The following is a 20861-nucleotide window of genomic DNA, read 5'->3' on the forward strand; positions in this document are numbered from 1 at the left end:
CCCTCACTGAGCCCAGTCACACCCAGTCCCTCCAGGGCTTAACTTACTCCTGTGGCTTCTGGGCTCCTCTGGTCAGTGACTGATGCTGCTCTGGCTGGTGGTGGGTCCGAGTGACAGGTCCTCAGGGCTCCAGGGCGTAGGGTGTGAATGACCAGCAGTCCTACCCTCAGGAGCTCTCTCTCCCCTCCTGTGCTCTGATCTGTGAATGACCTCCAGCCCCATCCCCAGCCCCTACACACACACTCACACACTTGCAGAGAACTTAGAACCATGGCTGATGTCCATGTCCTGGCTGGGCACCCTGCCACTGTCATAGCCTCAGGGAGAAAGAGAACAAAAGACAGCCCAGGTGGAAAGAAGAAATTCAGAGGGCAAAGAACAGAGGTTGGGGCTTGGAGAGGGTGGGTAGAAACTCACAGATGGACAGTGCCCACATGGAGGCAGACCGTCAGATCACTGGTCCTTTTTGCATCCCCATCACCCGTGCCCTGCACTCTTCATTCTTAGCACAGGCAATCCTCTCGGAGAAGAAGGTGTGCATGGGACATCATGCCTCCTCCAGCATTTTGGCCATGCCTTCTCTGCTCAGGTTTGCTTTCTTCTTCCCTCTGTCCCATGTGGATACATGGACAAGGATTAAGGAGAGCAGGCTTTCTTAGCCTGCTCTCCACTCACCAGTATAAGCTGAAGGAGCACAGGGAAATTGGGATTCCCAACCTCTCCTCTATCAACCTGTGCCTAAAGGAAGCAATTAGGTACGTCCTTCCTTCACTTGATCAGATATGGGAAAACCAAGTTTAGAAGCCAGATCCCTGAATGATAAGCCAGCAGCCCATGTCTGGGGCCACGCCTAGAACCACGCTTTTTATTTTTATTTTATTTTTTTAATTTTTATTTATTTATGATAGTCACAGAGAGAGAGAGAGAGGCAGAGACACAGGCAGAGGGAGAAGCAGGCTCCATGCATCGGGAGCCCGATGTGGGATTCGATCCCGGGTCTCCAGGATCACGCCCTGGGCCAAAGGCAGGCGCCAAACTGCTGCGCCACCCAGGGATCCCAGAACCACGCTTTTTAAAACATAGAGCCTCAGTTTCTCCTCCAGCAAACAGTACACTGTGCAAAAGCTTGTGAAAAATCATGTCTATGTAAGCCGTAGATTATCCATGCTCAGGGCCCGGAGGATTAAGGGACTTGAAGAACTAGAGAAAGTAATGCATAATCCCCACCAGGAGGATTTGGTTTAGAGATGTGTCTGGCCACACACACTCAGCTGTATGCCTGTACACTCATGCAAGCTGTTACAGACCTTCACACTGCCCCTGCCCTTCTCCTGCCTGGGAATGTTTCTTAGCTGGGTTTCTGCCAGAAGACAAGTCCTTCTCAGTCATATATCACATGGCATTTCCTATAGAATCAAGTCAAAATGACCCAGCTGGGACTTGCAGGCTACTCCTACTCCTGCTGGACCCTTGCGTCTTTAGGTCCATGTGCTACTTCTGAGGCTGCCATCAATCTGGTCTCCTCATTCTCCCTGGCCCACCCAGACCCATTTCTACTTCTCTAATGAGGCCATACTTCCTCTTCCACCTCCATTTTCCCCATTTAAGGCATACTCTTCCTTCCTCTTCCACAGAGGCCCCCATTCATCATCCCTCTGACCATGACAGATACTGTCTGTACCATGGAGGTTAGCCTGTGAGTTCAATGGTCCAGAGTAAATGGTAAGTTCCCTGTGGGAAATGACCCCCTCTGCATTTAACAGACTAATGGGAGCCCTAGAGGCAATGCCAGGCAGATGGAAACAAGATACCTAAAGTTGTGGTCATCATAAAACCTCTTACACATGGATCTCCTTACAGTGGTTGGGGGATACCCTTGGAAAATCCTTTGCATAGGACCTGAGATGTCATGTCACTGCCTTATCTCTGGGAAGCAGGTGGCATCAAGAGAATAAAACTATGAATTTTAGGCAAGAGACACTATAGCCTCGTGCCTTTTTTGAGCTCAGCATAAATCTACTTTGAGCGAGGAGTCCACTGGTCTTCCACCATGCCCTCCTCCTTTAATGCCCTTGGGGTTTATAGATCATAAAGACTAGGGCAAGGCTTGTCTTTCCATATCCTACAACAGTCTAATAAGATTGTGGCTGAATACCCACTCAGATTCCTTCCGCATCAAGCAAAATAATAAAGGGCATTAAACTCTCTTGCTCCTTCCTCACCCTATGACCCATCATGCTCACAGTGCCCTAGCTGCTCTGAGTGCTGAGTGAGCTGAGCCACCTCTGGGGTTGTCCGGAGCGCTGAGGTGAGGCAGGATGCCTATCTGATAGCAGAGGGCTAGAAATTTTATGTGTAGGACCCAGCATTTACAAAGAATATTATACTTACATACCTATACAGTAACAATAGCTCCCACTAAGTAAGTAAGCCCTTACCATATGCCAACCACTCTTCTAAACACCATATACACACTGACAGGGAGGATCATCATGACCCCACCAAGTAGATACTATCAACATTGCCTTTTACTAATGGGGAAACTAAGGCACAAAAAGGTTAAATAGCTTGTCCAATATCACACAGCTCCTAAGTAGCAGGGTCAGGATTCAAGCGAGGCAGTATGGCTCCAGAGCCCATACACTTAACAAGTGTGTTATACTGTCCCTTCAAGTGTCTTGGTGTACCACGGCTTGTTTTATTGAGATGGGAAGACTCAAAGTGTGCCTTGAGGAAAAGGAAACTCCAATTTATCAGACTCAAAATACAAATTCTCCTTTTGATTTTCATAATAACCCTGTGCAAGTAGCAATAGAAGCCTCCTTCCTTCCCTTTCTCCCCTTTCTTCTCTCCTGTCCTTCCTTCCTTACCTCCTAATGCCCATCCATCCACCTAGATCAGACCAGGGATTTCCAGACCCTTGGGATCAAAGTAGGGGCACTTCAGCCACCTCTGTCTGGGGAGGTGACCTGACATGTCACCACAGTCCTTTAGTATGTCCCTTCCCATGTGCTGACAAGAAGCAGCCCCAGGCTTTGCAGGTCAAAATTAGCAAACATTGTTGTGCTGAAAAAATGGCCAGGTCCTCTCCAATGTGAACTGAAGAAGGTTCTTTCCTCTCTTCTGTCAATCTCTCTCTCTCTCTCTCCCTCTCCCTCTCCTCTTCTTACTTCCTCCTCTTCTTCCTCCTCCTCCTCCCTCTGTCCCTTTTTCTTGCCCCCCTCTCTGGGGAGAGCTTGCACAAGATTTTATTGGAATAGAAGAGTATCACTGGTTTTTATAAAACATTGAAAATGACCACTATAGATAATGTGAATGTTACCCTCAGCTCCAGTTGGATAATTTGGGCAGCAATACTTTGCTGTTTGTGCTGACAGGAGAGCTGGCATACTCTCACCCCTATCTTCTGTGAGGAGTGCCCCCAGAAGCAGTCGTGAGACCTTTTCTTTCTCCACTGCAAGGCCACTATCAAAAGCACCACCCTCTGCCTCCATACACTATCCCTCCCAGGACCCTGGGTGATACCTTCTCACTATCAAAAGCAGGAAGGGCTGTGCTTCACAGGACTAAATTCCAGCCACAAAAGAGGCATTTCCCAGTGTTGATCTTACTTCTAATTTTATTATATTCTTCATACGTTATGCTCCTCTCATGATAATTTATTTATTTATTTTTTTAAATTTATTTTTTATTGGTGTTCAATTTACTAACATACTGAATAATCCCCAGTGCCCGTCACCCATTCACTCCCACCCCCCGCCCTCCTCCCCTTCTACCACCCCTAGTTCGTTTCCCAGAGTTAGCAGTCTTTACGTTCTGTCTCCCTTTCTGATATTTCCCACACATTTCTTCTCCCTTCCCTTATATTCCCTTTCACTATTATTTATATTCCCCAAATGAATGAGATAATTTAGTTTAGCCTTTTGTTTCATTAATACTGTTGTAACATTAATACTGTTGTAAGTTGACAACATTTTTCGAGCGGCATGCAAGAGGCTGTCAAAATAAATAACTAGGAATGCAAGCAGTCTTTGAGCAACTGTTACATACCACTGTGGGTTCAGTGGCCAGAGTCAGGCCATTGCTCCTGCACCATTGCCCACACAGCCTCTACTACCCAGCTTGCCTGGTTCTGCTAACTTCATGAAAGCCCCATACGGGTATGCATGCCTAGCTGAGCTACATCTCTCCATCATAACTCGGAGTGCCTAGCTCCAAACTTGAGGATCTCTCCTAAGTGGAAAATTCCTAAAGACAAGATGAAAGGAAAGTGTGTGTGTTTGTGTGTGTGTGTGTGCGCATGCGCGCACGCATGCACATGTGCCCACACAGGTGTATTAAACATGGTGTGAGCCAAGTAACTTTATTTCTGTCTGTACATATTTGCCCTGACCAGCAAACATGGGGTTGCCCCAACCATTCCTATTTTTTGTCTACTTTTCTTTCTGATGCTCTGCCTTGCTTCCCTTGCCAGGGAAATCTAGGAAGTTTGGAGTGTGCAGTACCAGGAACAGGGGTAGGGAAAGGAATAGAAGCCCCACACTACAGGACAAACTGGGGAGGAGGGAAGGAAGATCTTCAGTGGGCATGATGTGAGGAGGGGTTTAGGATGTACCAATATGGGTGGAGATGCCCATGTCCACCAGCCAGGTGAGCATCTCCCTGGACCTCAGGGAACCTGACATGTCACCACAGTCCTTTAACATGTCCCTTCCCACGTGCTGACAAGAAGCAGCCCCAGGCTTTGCAGGTCAAAATTGGCAAACGTTGCTGCACTTTGGCCTGGTTTCTCACTTTGTCCCTAGATGTTTCCAGCTTTGACACATGTGGGGGGTGTACAGGCTGGAGGCTGTACCCATGGCCTCAGGCAGCCTCCTTCCCCAAACAAGCTTGAGCTGAGAGAGCTTATTGTAAGAATCTCTTACAGGTGCCTTGGCAGGGCATTCCTGCCAGCCTCACAGATGCAGTAATAGGTCCTTGTACAATGTGGGCCATTACCAACAAGGATAACTAAATCATTCATTTCATTAACAACGGGGTTTGGCAGATAATTGTGCATAAGGCAATTATCAGTCATGCGCATTCCAGGAAGGAGTGTGGTAGGATGATTTTCAACAGAGCTTCCAAGAGACTTATGAGACAAGATTGAAACCACTGCTGAGTGCTCCCCCACCAGAATGAGCTGCTCTTATAAGCCTGTGGCTTTATGGTCAGAGATGGAGAGAGAGAGAGAGTTCAGGTTTACTCCTTGCACAAAGATTCCTTGGGTGACCTTGGCCTTTCTCTCTTCTTTAGTAGAATAAGCTCCAAATTCCACCGTGCTCATTTCTGCCTCACTGTACATCTGATCTTCACAGGCCAACCCACCACAGATATCTTCCGAAATCAATGATTTTGTCATGTTAGCAGCCTGCTCAGGAAATAGAAAAAGTTACTCATTGCCTATAGGTTTCAAGTTTAGCTCAGATTAGTACTAAAATCCTCTCTGAGTGCATCAACTGATGAACAGATAAATGAAATACAGTAGGCATATCCACACCACGGAATATCATTCACCCATAAAAATGAATGTAGTAGTGATTCAACCTACAATATGGATAAGCCCTGAAAGCATTACCCTGAATGAAAGAAGACAATCACAAAAGGCCACATTTCGTGTGATTCCATTTATATGAAATGTCCAAAATAAACAGATCTAGAGAGTTAGAAAGTAAATTAGTGGTTTCCAGGCACTGGAGGGCAGAAGAAGGGGAGAACTAAGAGCAACTGCTAGCAGGTATAAGGTTTCTTTTTGGAGTGATGAAAGTGTTCTGGAATTCAATAGTGATGGAAGGCCCATAACTCTGAATATACTCAAAACTGCCAAATCGCACATTATTAAAAGGGTGAATTTTACAGTGTATGAATTCAAAAATAAAAAAATCTCTCCAAGGCATGGGATCAGGTGGGGGCCATCAAGTGCTGGCTTGCAGAGCCAGGGACGCTGTCCACTGGTGCAGTCCTGGACATGGATGCCATGGATGTTTATGTGTCATGTTCCCTTCAAAGCGTTCTCTGGAATGGAATAGAATGACCCCATTCACAAAGCTATTGCTTAGTGTGGCTTAGGATTACAAAGAAAGCACTCATTCTTTCTAACATTCCTCTTACTGTGTAGAGAGCAAATGAGCTCAAAATTCTGAAATCCTCTCCTCCTCCAACCTATCCTAATTTGCAAAGGAAGTTTCTGAGGACATTCCAAGGTATTGTAATGTAGAACAGCAGACTTCCCCTTGATCATGTCCAATTAGGTATTTGTTTACTTATTTCCAGAACTTATCCCCTCATCTTCAAATCCTACCATCCTTCCCAATTAATTACTTGTACAGAATTAAGATTTTTCTCAAGCAGCATCCTGTGTCCAACTTTGTCAATTTTACAAGGGTATGTAAATATTATTTAACAGTTTTTGAAACCACTACTATGGTTATTATTCTCAGGGAATGTTGGATCAAAGAATGAAGATATAATATGAAGATATTGGGAATTATAGCTTTGAGCCACAAGGAAAAGACATTTACAAAGAAATAAAACCTATTTTGGTGACTCTTGTGAACAGGATAATGTGGAACTGTGTGTATAGTTTTAGATCTCTTTGCTAAATAATCAGTTATATTTCTTCACAGTTACTCCTTGGGTGCCTCTCTGATTCTGCTTCTCCATCTGGAAAATGGGGGGAAACACCCACTGGCTTAGAATTCTCATAGGATATTATTCCCTTATTCCATACCCTACTATTCACTCTTGAGAAATAGCTCTGTTATTTTCTTCTCCTCCCTCTTTATTTATTCCTGTCTCATTTTACTGTTTACTGGATTGGAGAGGGAAGAAATGCCATCAATAAGCCCACTTTAGTATTTCTTTGTCTTTTTCAAGACTGAGCTGGTGAAGGAAGGAGTTCAAGCTCATGGAACAGAGTTGAAGACTGTGGATTTGGGGTCCCTGACATGTAGAAGGAACTAGGGCAATGGTTAGGATGGAGATTGGATAACTTGGTCCCTGGGTTCTGGCCTCAGCTCTATCTCTCAACTACCCAACCATCTTTGGAAGATCGTTTGTCTGGATCTTAGTGTCTTTTCTTGGGAAGTGAAGAGTTTGTAAAATAGGTGATCTGGTTGGCATTGGGTCATTTCATTAAAGTCACATTGTTTACTCTATACTAACCAAACAAGAAGTTGGCTTTTCAGACTCACTACCAATGGTAAAACAAAGTACTTATTGCCAATGACTGTGTTCCAGCAACTACCTATGGAACTGCACCTGGCTAGCCCAGAGATGTGTTAGGTAACCCTGGGGAGATGAGATCTCTCATCTGCATTGAGTTCCTCTCTGAGTAAATCCAGTCCCAGATGCTTTGGTGTGTTGCCATGGCATAGATCTTTGACATATAGAGGGCAGGTGGACAAGGCATGGGTGCCAAGGCAGATGGCTGTGGCCTGGGTCTGCCCAGGGCCCAGTCAGACTTCCAGGGGTGAAATCCGAAGACCCAAGTCCACAAGCGCCTGTGTCTAGGATGCACTGGGGAGTAATGCCACGGGATCCTTGTGAGCAGGGGCTTTGCCTGCATCTTCTTGCTATGGCTAATGCTAGGGCTGGACTGCAAACCGAGGATCTGCCCTTTAGCACTGCTGCTGGAAGTGAGTCCAGGGCATTCACTCAGAAAAGCACTGGTACTATCTCATCACAGATGTATAAACACCTTCTCTGTACTGGCAATTCTGCTTCTGCACAAGAGCCTAAAGAAATGCCCATGAGGTCCACTGAGGATGTGCCCAGAGGTGATACTCACAGGTGGGAGCTGAGGCGATCCTGGAGTCCACTGCTGGGAAGGGCCAAGCAGAATGGAAGGAGGGAGGAGGGCACTAGGTGAGTACACACCAAGAAACAGCCAAATAGAAGAATATGGAGCTACATGGATGGACTTACAAACCATGATACTGAGGGAAAAAAATAAAAAGCAAAATTAGATTGATAACATAACCCTGGTTAGGTAAATTAAACCTATATGCCAACAAAAGAGGAATGCATCGGTTGGAAGAATGTGCACAAAGACACAATTAGGTGCCTTAGAATGTTTGCCTGCAAGGGGATGGAGAGTGGGAATGAAAATCAAAGAAAATACATACACACATACATAAAAATATTAGTAAAACAAGACAAGGGCAGTTTAATGACCTGAGGGGTATGATTAACCCACCTCTACACTGGAGATAGAAATAGGGGAAAAAAACAAACTAAGACTTAGCAGCTGGAAATTATTTTTTAGAGTTTGTGTCTAGAACGCAGTGACCTTAAATTGGATATGCTGACTCTCACAAAAACCTTAGTGCCATTATGTCCTATCCCTCCAATGCCACCAATTCTCTCACTGATGACAAATAGGAAAGGATAAATAAATGAGGAAATTTACAGGTTTCTCAGTGTGTAGACAGCTTCTTTGCTGGGATGACTGCTGCTCAAAGAAATGAAGGCGTGATCCTGCTGGGCTGATATTATTTCCTGCCACACCAGATTATGGAGCCATCCAATTTCCCAATTCGAAGTCATTCCTGGGAAGGACAGTAGCAGCAAAATGCGCTCTGATTCCCAAAACTACTGAAGACACAGCCACACTGCTTTAGGAAGCAGGAACTCATGACTTCTTCTGGAAAATGCAGTGCAATCAGAGTTTTGATAAGAACTTGTGCACTGGGGCTCAGCCTCTTGTAAAGCTCTGGGATCCCTGATCCACCACAAAGCCAGGTACCCACTGGAGACACTATGAAGAGACAGATGCCTGATCAGGCCCTCCCTTCCCCAGTGCTGAGCCAGCCATTCCAGCAGAAGTGCCAGACAGGTGCATGAAAAAGCCACTTTGGACATTCCAGCTCCAGCAGCAATCATGTAAAGTGGAAAAGCTGTCTAATTGAGTCTGATCAACCCACAGAAATCATGAGACGTAATAATGCACAGTTGTGTTAAGCCACTAAGTTTTGGGGTGGTTCATTACACAGCAGCAGAGAACTGAAATACTGGTGCATGGTGAAACTAAACAAATTGTATCAAATTAATATTTATGAATTTATTTCCTTCTTTTAATGATAAAACAAAGAATCTTTGATTGCTCCTTCCAAATGCCAGGTGAAAGGCACTGCAGCATCCCCAGCCACAGGGTAGGTTGATGTTATGGCACCCCCCACCCCATCACTGGAGAGCCCAATGGACCATGTGCTCTAGTCAATCACTGGCTCATGAGCTCCTGGCATACTGCTGGGAGGTAACAGGCCAAGCTGGGGTTTAAATAAGGAGCCCAAGATCATACGACTAGTAAGTGGAGGCATCAGAGTTCAGACTCAGTCCAACCAACTGTCTGTTCAGTGCTCCTTCTATTATATTGTGTCATTTAATTGCTGATACTATTTTTTATGAAAAGAAACAGACATGAGAGATGCTGGCATGAATCAGGTGCCTAGTTGGTGTCTGCTGATTTCTTGACTCTGAGACAAGGGGAGAGTTAAGAAGAGCTTCCACTCCTGCCCAACAAACAGCATACTCACTAGAATGAAAACTCTGAGTGGGTGGACTTGCTTGTCTTGATCACTATTATCTCCCTACCACCTAGAACCACCATCCTCCCCACCCATAGGAGACACTCCATAGAAATGTGTTGAAGGAATGAATAAATGCATCAGTGGGTGGAACCCCAGATCTGGGGCCTGGAGTGTGTCCAGGGACTGACCTCCACGTGTTAGGCTAGTTTGGATCTGTGCTGCCTGGTGTTGCAGGTGACCACACACATCATCACCTGCAGTATCTCAGGTCTGGCGGGCTCCTTGGTAGGCGAGCTTAGCCTGGGGCTGCCATGCCTTTCCCTTTCTCACCATTAGAGGGCAGGTGCGTCCTTGGAGTCAGCCAGCCAGTTCTGCAGCTCCAAAGGCACCTTGGGCTTCCAGGCTGAACAGAATACTAAATGGATCTGCCAAGATACGTCTAACTCAGAGATCACTAGAGATGTACCAAGTGAACAAAGGCATATATATCGGCAGTCCTATGACCTCACTCTAGCCTCCCTTCTGCTACCTCTGCAGTGGAGAACCTCAAACTAAAGGTTCTGAGCCCCCTCTGTGTTCTGATCCCAGGCAGTATCACCTTGGAGTCACCTTCTCACATTCCACTCTCCAAATATTCCAAGCTAGAAAACTGCTGATGTGCAGAAGCCAGTCTGAGGAGTTGAGAAAGGAGGAGAAACTTAACATGTGCCCATGAGTGTGTTTGGGGTTAAGGCTGAGCAGGGCCAGGTTGTCCCATGCTTGTGAATACTCCTTGCCTTACCTGATCCTCAAGGCACTTTGGAGAGGGGGTATTAGTACTATACAGATGAAGAGACTGAGGGTCAGAGTGGTGAGTTTGCCCAAAATCACATACCCGGTACGTGACTGAGCTAGGACTCAAACACAGGGTGGCCTGGCTTCAAAGTTCCTGCTGTTTTCTCCACAAGACCAGGAATCCTGGGGTGATCAGGACTTTGGAGAAGGAGCAAAGTCTGGCAGTATGGAGAAGGTGATGGAACTCCAGGATAGATAAACAGCCAGAAAGAACTGTACCAACCATCAAACATTCCTCCTCTCATTTAGTCCTCACAAGTCTACAGAGTTTGCATGGCTTCATCCCCATTGCAGAGCTGAGGTGAGGTGCCTGCCCAGTGCTGACCACGCATGGGCGCTCTGCCTCCAGCGCTACTGGACTTCATTACCAAAGGCTGAGATGTGAGGGGATGCACCTCCATCCATCTCCTGATCCCTGGCAGCAAGGGTGGGGAGAAATACACAGGTTCAGGTGCTTCTGGTGGCCCTTTGTGTCATCTATAAAGTGGGTGGCGGTGACTATCCCTTTACCCTTCAGCCAGCTCTGTGAGAGGCAAGCTAGTGTGCTCTGTGTGGGTCTGAAATGGAAAGGCCCAAGACAGGAAGAAATCAAGAGTGTGGGCTTAAAAATTACATCAACTTTGCTTCACCTTCTGCTTACAAAGGTTTTGTAAAGACTAACATAAGTTTCTATGAGACAAATCCTAGGCTTTTTTTTTTTTTTTTTTTTTTTTGCTTTTTCTTTTGCCTTTCCTCCTCAGCCCCTCATTCATGTTGATTCAAGGCAACAGGAGTTAACTGGGCTAAGCAGAATCCCCACACCAGGCACTGTGGGGAAGCAGCAAAAGTGTACATCCTGGAGCAACAGGCACTGAGCATCCAGGGACAGAGCAGTGTACGCAGGAGCCAGGAGCTACCAAGGCTTGCGTCCTGCACTGGGTAGTTCTCCATCCTCTCACTGCCTGTAGTGCTAGCAGCCAGGCTCACGTCCCCAGGAGACCCAGTGGGGATGGGGCTCACACCAGGCCTGGCCAGGAAGCAACAGACCTGTGTCTTCCCACGAGCTGAGTGATGGACCCCTCTCTTTCTGAGAAGACAGTGCCCCACGTTCTTTACCTGCCATATCTGCACTGAACCCGGCTCAAGCCAAAAAATTGCATCTCCTTCTCTTGTTGCAATTGTAGGAAACATTTTTCAGGCAGATGTTCCTTTTTCCCTGGGCACTCAGAGTTCATCAGCAGTTCCTCAGAGCAGGGCACAGCACTCTTCTCCCTAACCAACTGGGGCAGAGGAAGAAGGGGAGGCAGCATCTATGTGTTTTGCCATGCACCATCATCGGATGGGCAGGAGCCTACAGGTACCCTTCCTCCTGGCCTGCAGATAAATGGGATCCTGAGATAAACCGGATCCAGCTGCTGTGCGCCATGCATTTTAAGGATGGGGAAGTGCTTGGCGCAGAGTAGGTGCTCCATGAATGTTGGCTGAGCAAAGAAGCTGGACATTTGTGGCTCATTTTTGACAAAGTAGTTGTTAGGGGCACCTAGAAATGCAGACTGTCTTTGCTGGGGAGTGTGGCAATGCTGGGATGTTCCTCCTCTTGCCTCTTCAAGGGGAGCCAGAGGACTCTCTGCCCCTGATAGAGGCAGAGGCAGCATCCCCTGCTGGGGGAAGAGAGGGAGAGAATGCAAATGGGAGAGGCCTGCCCAGGAGGCCTCAGCTGCTGCCTCCCTGCCTGTGGGAGTCCCCACACAAGGGCAGCAGCTTGTCCTCCTCTGGCCTCAGAGGCTGTGGTCATCAAATAGGTCTGTGTCTTCCTCTGGGCAGGGGATCAAGGTGACCCTTGAAAGTCTCTTTCAGTGTGTAGATTCCATAGCCAGTTGGAGAGCCCAGTTCTCTCCTGGGGAGGCTGCCAGGAAGGGAGGAACTATGCACCTCGATGCAGGTAAAAGGAGCTCTGCGTCCTGTGCTTCAGGGCCTGCCAATCACCCCCAGGATGTTCCCTGTCTGATAACAGTGCAGAGGGCCGAAAGACACAGACCTACTGGCCTGAGTGTCCTCACCAGAGAGGGGAAGGGTGAGTGCAGAGCACAGCCTCCAGAGAGTGCATGCCAATGGTATCCTTGTCAGTGACGCTGGGTCTCAGGGTGGTGGGGTGCAAGTTATTGCAGGGATGTTGGTGCCAATACCACCCCCTGGGGGCCAGGTTCCAGGGGAGAGCACTTCTTCCTAGCCACAGGGCCAGCTGGGATGCACAGAAGTGGGGGCGGCATACCAACCCCACAGGGTCTTCATCCCAGAGTCAGAGACATGAGGGCCTGTGTATAAACCAGCCTATCCCAGAATTGAGCTGGCCTGGCCTCAGCTACAGATGCCTCTGTAGACCATCACCCATAGGCCAGAGCAACCAATGAGCCTGGGACCCAAACAAATCACGTCTCCCCAAAAGTTTAATCTACAGGATGGGAGATGCCTGTGTGCTGATCTGCTCTAGTTACTCGATGGCACTTGGCACAGGCATGCAACCTGTCCACAAAGGAGCACACCTACAACAGGCAGCCAATTTGGAAGTCTGAAACTCATTGGAATGAGATAAACACCCTTTGAGTGAAGCCAACAGAAGAATGACAGGGTATTTTAGTTATTAAGACCTAAGCAATTCTCATCATCAGGAGTTTCCTGGATTGGCCACTTATGGGAAGCATCACCCAAGGGCTTGGCTCTCTCTCCTCCCTACCTCAAGGTGTGAACTCATAATTCTAGAATATCTAGCTGGATGAAACCTTATGCAAGGTCTTCACATCCAATGATATGCCCAAAAAGGACAGGTGTCATGTCCAAGGTCACACAGCCACTAGTGGCCACAGGGAGATCAGGACCCAGTCTTTTTGAGTCCAGACACACCATTCTGGTTTATCTGATTTATTGCAGTTCTTTCTCTTTGTCTGTCTCCCTCCTGACAACTCACACTTCCCAGTCTCCACTGGTATGGTCTTTCCTCTGCCTTTCAGAAAGCCTAAGAAAGATACCAAACAGCAGACACATATAAAGACAGAAGGGGAATCAGATTCACATTTTGCATGAGAAAAATGTGCTGTTTCATTTCAGATCACAACTCACAGACAGGTGGAAACTGTATTTTCTCTATTCCACACCACAGTGATCAAGCGCATCACCAAAGCAAGAGTGAAGACCTGCCAGGCCATCAGTCAGTATCTCCCAGTGCACAGATGAGATACACGGGAGATAGATGCCCAGGGAGGTGCCCACTCGTCTTTCACAGAAAGTGATATAAGCAGAGGGTTTGAGGCAATTAAAGAAAAGCATGAGCTGGGCCTCCTGGGCCATTCTGTAAAATGCCATTTCACATCAGGCTTTAGGAAGATGAGGCCCGGGAAGTGAAGACACCTGCCTAATGTCACAGACTTTAGCTACTGTCCTATGACTGGAACTTGGCTTCCCAGACACTCTCCCGTTGAACAATTACTATGGTTTAAGTATGGTTCAGCCCAGTGTTTTTCAAACTGCAGATAATGACCTATAGAAGGACATGAAAACAATCTGGTGGGCTGCATAATTTTAAAAATAAAATTAGACCACAACAGAAACTGAGTAGAATAGAATAGCAAAGAATAGAATCAGAAAACAGTAAGAGTGTTGTTTCCTCAGACATTTGTCTCATATGCATGTGTGTGCAGATATACACACATGTACATATATACATGTATATGTGTATGCGTGTATTCATGGCATCATGACATAAAATATTTTTCCTACTATGGGTTGGCATCAAAGAAAGTTTGAAAATTACTAGTTCAGCTTAGAGGTAAAGTATAAAGTACTGGTTTAAATCATGGTTCTAAATCTATTACTGGGCCTATAGATAATTGTTTTCATCTTTCCAAACTTTGGTTTCCTCATCTGTAAATTGAGAATAATGATAGACTTATAGGATTGATAAAATTAATTGAAACTCTCCATGTAAGATGTTAGGCATGGTACCTGACACAAAGTAACTGCCAAGAGTATCCAGTATTAAATATGCATGTGATATTTAATACATATACTACAAGGACTCATATTCCAAGGATGACAGAGAACCATTGCAGTCAGGCTAAGTAGAAAGCAACCTGCAGAGGGTAACAGAGTGACACTATGGGAGGGCACCCATCCAACAGTGGGGCCCCATACCTGAACCCCTCCATTACCTATTCATTCGTGCATGGGTAAGCATCACCTAATTCCTGTAAGATGCATATGTATTTACAAGCCTTATCTTTACCTTTGCAAGAGGATGGGCAGTTTGGGGTCTCCTGAATAAGGACAGGGCAGAAAGAGGAGAAAGCAAATCCTGAAGATAAATTTTGCCTTCTTCATAAATCCATGGAGGTGGGGCAGAGGCACTGTCTTCCTAACTCAACTCCTTCCTGCTAGAGGAGCTGGAGGGACCCAGGAAATTCACTGCCTTCAGAGATCCTCAGGAGAGAGCCAAAGGGCACTGAGATAATGCTGCTGTTGCTGCTCTTCGGTGTTTATTTGTTTGCTGTTCACAAATAAACTTCTCCTGGCCCCCTGAGGAAGGATGGGTTTGGGTGGGAAGGACACAGAGCCTCTCAGAATCTTTGGCATCCAAGGAGTGAGTGGGTTTTTATATTTAGCAGATGACTCACCTTCAAGCACATTAGTCACAGCCTTCTAGCTCCGATCTGGCAGGCTGGATGCTGGGGATCTCAGTGGAGTGAGATCAGACAGGAGATCGGGAGACAGAGCAAGAGAGCTCAGGGAGCTAGAGTCGGGAAGACCAGTATGAGAGGTGGAGAGGTGAAGGCAGAAGCAGAAGGAAAAGAAGCCCAAACGAATTGTGCCCAGCAGAGAGGTTACAGGACAGCAGGACTTTCTGGCTCAGGCTTGTTGCAAACAGCCGTCAGGGAAGAAGAGAAGAGGGGGGCAGGACCCAAAGCACCTGTCTCTGAGACTGAGTCTGTGGCCTAGCTCACATGTCCTGGAGCCCTCCAAGTGGTCCTCTCTTGGCCACACAGGAAGCTCGTCAGCCTGGACCCCATCAATAGGCTGGCTATGGCAGTGACAGGTGGCTGGAGCAGGGGTTTTCACAGGGTGCCACGAGACTGTGTCCAGGCCACGCTTGAGCAGGGCAGAGAGGGGAACCTCTGAGAAAAACACTCTGTCAAGAGAGGAAAAGGAACAGAGGAGGTGGAGCATCTCCCGTCTAGGGCAAAGACGCTCAAGTGCAGTCCCTGGGCCCCTCTCCTTGGTGTCAGAAGGCCCTGGGACTTTGAGAACAGGGAAGCCCAGGGCCCCAGCTCAGGCTTTCTCCACCTGACTCCCACTTGGTGGATCCAGAGCACCTACTTATAACAGGCTCTGGTGCTTCATAGGCACATTGCTGGTCTAGAGCTGGAGCTCAGCATGCCAATGCTCTGATCCTGATTCACTGTGGGATAATAGCATGCTGGTATTCTTCTCTGTGGCTCAGTTTACCATTCAGAAAATGAGAAGCTCACTTAAAGGATTGTTTGGTTGTTGTTGTTTTTTTAAGATTTCATTTATTTGACAGAGAGAATGAGGGAGCACAAGCTGGGGGAGCAGCAGGCAGAGGCAGAGGGAGAAGCAGACTCCCCACAGAGTAGGAAGCCTGATGTGGGACTAGATCCTAGGACCTTGAGATGATGATCTGAGCTGAAGGCAAATGCTTAACCGACTGAGCCACCCAGGCGCCCCTAAATGATTGTTTTAAAATTTTAAAAAATGCAGGAAAGGAATATAATGTTTGATTTGTTGTTTTTCTTTTCCATGAGAAATCTAAATACTTTTTAACTAGAACTAGGTCAGGCCGCAGGGGAGGAAAACTATACCTGGCTGGATCCCACAGCTCCAGAAATGGCAAAGATCATCTGGAGGCAAACTCCAAGGGGCTAGTGTCCCACAGTAGAGGGTGACCAGGTGGGGATTCGCAGGCTGGGATGTGGCCACCCTCCACCCCATCTTGGCCCACAGGCCCAGCTAGTTAGGGCCTATGTTCCCACCATGGGAGAAGGATGCTTCCTTCTGGAAGGTCAGAGGACTTGCTCCTCCAAACCTCTCTCGTGACAAGTGGGACCATATCCGTGGGGCCCTGAGCCAAAGGAAAGCAGTGGGGACTGCAGAGAGGGGCATGGAGCCTGCCTGTAGGGGAAGTTGCTGCATCCACCTTTCTTTCTCACCAGCACCCTTGAAGTAGTGCCCTCACCTCTATGAATCATAGGAGACATATTCTGTGGCAACACCGACAATCAGGACTTGAATTTGGGTCTAGAGCCCACGTTTTTTTTTTGTTTGTTTGTTTTGTTTTGTTTTTGTTTTTTATTTCTCTAAATCGCTACTTTACTTTGTCACCAAGATCCTACCAAGTCACTTAACAGACCTGCCACGTTTTTGACAACATATTGGAGCATCTCTTTTACCTTCATGCTGTCCTCTCTCCCTTCACTTTTCTACTCACCATAGCCTGAATTTTAGAAAGACTTCTCTTGGTTCATAATAAGGAAATCTCCACCCCTTGATTCTCAGGCCATTTCTTTTATTCTAGCAATGATGTCTTTTCCAAGGCCACATAAAGCTCATCTTCAAGACCTCGCAGGCCCACCCCTTCTTCACTGCCCCATTCCCTCTGCTGCCACAGGTACCCATGTCTCTGGAGCTGGGTAAAGTGTTCTTTCTGAAGACCTTGGCTCCTTGAGGGACAGGATTGTGCCTTTCCATTTTTCTGCCTCCCTCACTTAAAGCTTCATACCTAGAAATATAGACCCCTTTGACAGGTAGAATAGCTATGAAAAGGATCCTTGGGAAAGTGCCCTAGAACAGACCCACACATTCCATTGTGAGATGCAGGCCAGCTCTATCCTTGGCCTGCCTCCTTCCCTGGAAGTCTTTGCCATCTTCTGCTATGGAGAAGACTCAGTTGAGCAGCCTGTTGAGCCAGTGGCTGCAGAAGGAGGCTCCAACAAGAATAGAAAAGCACTGTCTTGCCCTCAACAAGTATGTGCAATATCTTCTCTCTCTCTCTCTTCTCACCGACCAGACTGGAAGAACCTTGAGGAGAGGAACATGGTCTTCCTTTGTATGACATGTCTGAACAGCGGCAATGAGATAACTAAGTAACTATGAAGCATATGGAAGAGACAATGGTGGCCTTTTCTGGAATCCTTTGAGAGCTTGGCTTACAGTCTTCATATCTGGCCTTGATAAATCTATCTAGAAAATGTTGAAAATAGCATCTCTGAGAAAAACAACAACAATAACAAAACAAAACAGGAGGGGTAAACAAGATGGTGCCTAGGAAAGTGTTTAGCAAAGTGCTGTCTCATAAAAGGGCACTTTATGAACTAAATTATGCTAGTATAAGCAAGGCATGTAAAAAGAAATGAAATTTGGGTAGGAAGTACATTAAATGCAACAACCACCTACTATATGCCAGGCACCGTACAAATTGCTTTGCCAGTGGGGCACCCTATAATACTTATAGAGACTCTATTTGGCAGATGAAGAAACTTAGGATCAGAGAGGTCAATTTGTCTACCCAAAGCCACACAGCTAGCAAGTGGCCAAGTCATGCTTTGAATAGACACTTGTATATCCTCAAAGTTAGAGCTCATTCTTTTATACTACAGTCCTTCAAATACTTGGGAAAGTTTAGGGAAGAAATTTCTTTTTTTCAGATAGACTTTTGAGAAGATGGTGGGAAGCTAAGGGAGGAAAAAGAAAGAGAATGCTTCAAGACAGCCTTGGGGCACCCATTTAAGAATGGGTGGCTTTACTCCAGAGAGTAGGCTGAGCAGAGCCAGACTGTCACAAGAATGTGCTACTAATGTAGCAGAGGTTACATCAAGGCTAAGCGTATCTAGCAGGCTAGCAGGCAAAAATTCTAATAACAGTACAAACTGGTTGTGCCCAGGAAGGTTCTCTGGTGTCAAAGATTCCACTTGACCTAGAGACAGGGCAGAGGGTGGGGGGTCCTGGGGGACGTGGGAGATGTCAGTGGTCCAGCTTCTACTGCACATGCATGCAAGTGTGGTATACATGCTCAGTTCAGGTAGTGATTTAATGGCACAGGTAAGAACTCCTTAGAATAAGGCATCATGGTCCATTCCTCTCACAAATACACATCACTTGGAGGGATCCCTGAGTGGCTCAGCGGTTTAGTGCCTGCCTTTGGCCCAGGGCGCGATCCTGGAGACCCAGGATCGAATCCCACGTCGGGCTCCCGGTGCATGGAGCCTGCTTCTCCCTCTGCCTGTGTCTCTGCCTCTCTCTCTCTCTCTCTCTCTCATGAATAGATAAATAAAATATTAAAAAAAAACCAAATACACATCACTTGGAGCAAAGATTCCAGGAAAGAATAATCTCTCTCGACATCCTCAAAAATTCCTCCCTTGGGATTTAAAAACTGTTACTGTCTAGAAGACATAACATATCCAGTTGAAAATTCTCTTATTGAAACTCATGTCATGAAACCCACAAGGAGAAAACAGATTTCCAACTAATGTGTTTTCTGGTCCTGTGGCCTTCTGGAGTTGGGGGGCCAGCCGATCACGACATTGGCACTTTCTCCTATGGCTGGTGGCCTTTTCATGATGTCTCCTGCATACCCCATCGACTCGGAGTTCCCCTGGAGGACCTGAGGAAATGGTGCTTCTCTGTGACTTCCAGTGTGCCCAGCAGAGCACTTGACATGTAGTAGGCATTTAATTACATTTATTGAGAGTTTATAATGGAGATTGCCATTTAGCATTTTCAGAAGCACTGGAAGACATCATAACACTTTCTTATCATTTACTTTTTGTTATTTACTAATTTGTGATTAATTAATAATTGAAAATCCAGCCCTGGAAACAGAATAGTCCCAGGATACTGGTAGCTGGGGATTTCTTAGTTCTTTCTTTCTGGGTTTTTCCCTCAAATACCTTATTAGCTGAAGATGTCAGGCTTGATTTTATGATGTTCTGAACAAGAGAAATGGAAGGAAAGACATTTAAGTAGCCTCAGCTCTTTTATCTAAAGTGGATTCTTTGAGGTTTTGTTGTACGCTGTGGCTTGGCAAATATAGGACTGATTGAATATGATTCTGCTCTTAGAAATGTGGATGGCCGTGATTTGTGGGAGCTCCCGTCCCTCTTGCCACCATCATCTGGATCTTTGCCTAGGTGGGTTTTCAGCTACCTGGGGTCAACATCATATTCTGTCAACCTCTTCCTCCTTAATGATTCTAGGAGTCTGAGAGCAAGAAGTGAAAACCATAGGTCTTTGATTTGCTGATATTTCATCAAATTGTCCTTTGCCTTAAAAGCTACTAGAGGCTTACGATGCCCAAAGAGCATGTTTTGTTGTCTGTCTGCCTCTTCATGTCTCTCTCTACTCAACAACAGGGCCATAACCAACTTCCATCGCACCAAGTAAAGAATGGAACCCATGTGGCTTAGAGACCAGGCAGCAGCTACAGGATCTGGGGCAGAAGATCTGATTCTTCCTCTTCTTCACTCTGCTGTGTGGCTGGAGTGAAAGTCCCTAGGACTCCTGCTCTTGCATTTCTTGCCTAGTCTAGGTGATTGAGAAACACAACCCTCCCCCATGTGGGTTCCATCAATCTGCACAGACCACTTATACCAACAACTTTCAGAGGAACACCAAATAGACATACCAGATATGGATCTCTCTCCACTAAACTCCAATGTTATTAATAAAGAAGATATTGCTTGTGGCATCGGAATTCAGTTTTTCAGAAGACTGTCCTGAGCACAGTTCACATTTGACTCAATTTCAATTTCCTGAACCTTTTATAACTATATGTTTCATTGGTACACTCTGGAATAATAAAAGCCAAAACAACAATTGCTACCATATATGGGATACTGCTATGCTCCAGGCAATTTACCTACATCATTTCCAACTCCCATTATAGCCCTATAAGGTAAATATGATCATCTCCATTTTTGGAGACCAGTAAATAAAAGAGGTTAATAGAATTTAAGTCAGTTTATCTAAAGTCACATAGCATGTAAGTGGCATTTAAACCTGAAGCCCAGTGCCACATATGTCTCATTCCAAAATCTATGTCCTCTATGCCTTAATGAGCCTCTATCCTTAAAATAATGAGCCTTCATCATTCAAAGGTAGATTCAATTATTCATATTTACTAAGGTGGCAAAGGGTTACAATAGCATGGTGCAACCCAAAAAAGACAAGAAAAAAATGTCCTGGTGAACTTTCAGAAAGTTCATAGTTCATTAGCCAGAATAGTACAGCTCCTGAAGAATTCAAATTTAGTTCCTCAAGAAGTGACAGCTATGTGAGTTGTCACAAGGGGATTTTAGAGAGTTAGAGGCTGATTGTACTTGCTGTGATCTGTTTTCTCTTTCTGAACCTTTGGGCCTTCAAAGGCATACATGCAATGCGTACATGTGAGTGACTGTGTGTGCATAGTTATAT

General features: G+C 46.1%; 1 protein-coding gene across 7 annotated transcripts in view; it reads right to left on the minus strand.

Annotated features, from left to right (window-relative positions):
* LOC112669066 (uncharacterized) overlaps positions 1–20413 on the minus strand; it is a 32055-nt gene extending 11642 nt beyond the window's left edge. For 2 of the 7 annotated variants that reach the window (XR_007406326.1, XR_004809786.2), the window contains exon 1: positions 48–20413. The gene's annotated coding sequence lies outside the window, so the exon portion shown is untranslated. The remainder of the gene's footprint in view (positions 1–47) is intronic. The other 5 variants (XR_007406325.1, XR_004809789.2, XR_007406324.1 and 2 more) reach the window with 5 other exon arrangements.
* Between the last annotated feature and the right edge of the window lie 448 nt (positions 20414–20861).

This window comes from Canis lupus, chromosome 27, assembly GCF_003254725.2.
Source record: "Canis lupus dingo isolate Sandy chromosome 27, ASM325472v2, whole genome shotgun sequence".
NCBI classification, from domain to species: Eukaryota; Metazoa; Chordata; class Mammalia; order Carnivora; family Canidae; genus Canis; species Canis lupus.